Raw genomic sequence first — 2,640 nt, forward strand, 5'->3', positions numbered from 1 at the left:
CAAATACATCATTATATAATTTTCAGGGTTCCAACAATCTTGATTTGTTAAAGGAAAAATAGAAAAAAATCTGTGATCCATTGGTTCAGTGTGTTTTATTTCTTATATGTAAAATTATCTGTACATAAATTTGTGCCTCCTCAAAGAGCATGGCATTTGCTGTTCTAAATATATGTCATGTAAATATAATACACCAGTAATCTAAATAGATTAAAATTTATCTAACTAAAAGATCCAAAAGCAAATTACAAAGATCTAAATAAACATATACACACTGGGTCCCACCATATCTGGTAAAGAAACTGAGAAAGCAAAAGCGATCACTCCAACAACCTTTACCCCCCAAAAGCCATTATATTTGCTTTAAAAACTTACTAACCGTCTATGGCCATGCCACCCTGAACGTGCCCAATTCCAATTGATCTCAGAAGCTAAGCAGGGTCGGGCCTGGTTAGTACTTGGATGGGAGACCACCTAGGAAGACCAGGTGCTATAGGCATAAAAATTTAAAAAAAAAAAAAAAGAGATTGTAAGCTGACAAGTTCTTTGCAAACTGTGAGGTCGACCAAGGGTTGCCTCACCTAAAAACAACAACAACTTATTAACCACATATCCTGTTCACACACAGAGCTATCATTGGTTATTTGAAAGAATTCTGTGAGCAAAGACTGTAAAATCAAGTCATGTTCCATGAACAATACTTTTAGAGCCTTTAAGTCTTTGAGTCATAAAATTGCACCTGCATTTGGCATGGCTTTTAGCCAACCTCCCGAGCACTCAGCTAAGTCACTGTATACATAATTGTATCTACAAATGCAACACTGAAGCAATGGGGTAAGTTTAAAAAAAAAAAAAATCTGTCAAAACTGTAATGGAAAAACAACTTGCAGAAGTATTGTGTTTGCTCGCATATTCTATTTTATTTTCCACTAAAAATCAACACATTATGGAATTTTATAGCATTTTCCCATATTGCTATGTGACTTGAGCAGTATAACATACACTTTCATAAAGTGTTAAAGTTTTATATTTTTATTTTGAACATGACAACAGTAATACGCAAATCTGATTAATAAGAAGGCATTGATATAAATCTATGACACTACAGCAATCTCGTAAAAAGTATATTTAATTAATTTAAGAGTTTGAAAATCTACATATTTTAATCGAGCACGTCATCTATTTTGCGAAGAAATCTTACCACTATGTGCTATTGCCTGTCCCAGGGATTAGTAAAATGGAAAGTGAATCAATAGAAAATACAAGATTGGAGCACAGAGACAGAAAGGACACACAATGCAAAAGGAAGATTAGTATATAGAGAAGGTTTTGTTGGATTTAGGTATACCAAGCTAGAGGGTGCTTTACAGTATTAAAATTATATCTTTAAAAAAAGGCAAGGCCCCAAATCAGAATCTAGTAATTTATATCAAAATATTAGAAAAATAACAGAAAATTAAAACCATTGAAGTAGAAAGAAGAAAATAATAAAGAAACATATCACTTAAAATCACTTAAAAATCACTTAAAAAGAAAATAAACTAAGTCGAAGTTGATGGTTTGAAAATCCTAATAAGCTTGATAAATCACTGGCACTTTCTATAAAGAAAATAAGAAAGAAGGCAAACATTTCCAAAATCAGGAATGAAGAAGAGGACATCACTGTGGAACAGACATAATAAGGTTATAACAAGATGTTAAGAAATGAATACTGTCCATGGATTTCAAATCTTTTGGGAAATGGATAAATAGCTATAAAGACTCAATTTACTAAAACTAAAACATGAGTAAATAGAAAATATGAATAATGCCACATCAAAAAATATCTTATAATCAAAGAATAATTTTATCAAAAACATGAAGTAGGCATTTAGTTTTTCAACAAAGAAAGCTCCAGGCCTAGATGCCTTTATTGGTAAATGGTTCCAGACTTTAAAGAACAAATAACATTTATTTTGCAAACATGTATCCAGAGAATAAAAAACGGGGCTGACTTCACAACTCCTTTTATGAAACTGGTACAACCCTGACACCAAAACTTGACAAGGATATTTCAACTAAGAAAATTTTTAAACAATGTTCCTCATGCACATATATGCCAAAAACCTAAACAATGTATTGGTAAAAAAAACAAATAAAACAAAACAAACAAAAAACAGTCCATCAAAATCAAGTTGGGTTTATTCCAGGAATTGTTTTAGTGATCATTCAAAAATCAATCATTGCAATTTATCATATACTAATAGGATAAAGAGAAAAAATAAAACAATCATCTTAATACATGTAAAAAGATAGTTGATAAAATTTAACACAAATCTGTAAGATAAAAAATTTTTAAGCGAAATAAGAGTAAGAGCTCTGATTACGAGATCCACCATTTTAACTGTTCTTAGGATGCTTGAGACCAGACAGGCAATATGCATTCAAAGGGGCTGGTGTCTGCCTTCCTACTGAAAGATCTACAGATCTCTATGAGCTGAGTTCTTCCCAGAGTGCCCTGCGTTCTAATCCCCATAACACAGCAAGCTAACCATGTGCTTTTCCGCTGACTAACACCCCAACAGAAATCCCGTACCTCTCTCTCATTGTGGATGTGCAGTCTCCCAGGTCTGATCCCCACCAATCCACTTGCTCACTCCA

The 2,640-nt window shown here is 32.8% G+C and overlaps 1 pseudogene; it reads left to right on the forward strand.

Moving 5' to 3' along the window:
- The first annotated feature begins 380 nt into the window (after window positions 1-380).
- LOC112483280 lies at window positions 381-499 on the forward strand (annotated as a pseudogene).
- The last annotated feature ends 2,141 nt before the right edge of the window (window positions 500-2,640 follow it).

This window comes from Pteropus alecto, unplaced genomic scaffold (genome assembly GCF_000325575.1).
Source record: "Pteropus alecto unplaced genomic scaffold, ASM32557v1 scaffold65, whole genome shotgun sequence".
Classification (NCBI taxonomy): Eukaryota; Metazoa; Chordata; class Mammalia; order Chiroptera; family Pteropodidae; genus Pteropus; species Pteropus alecto.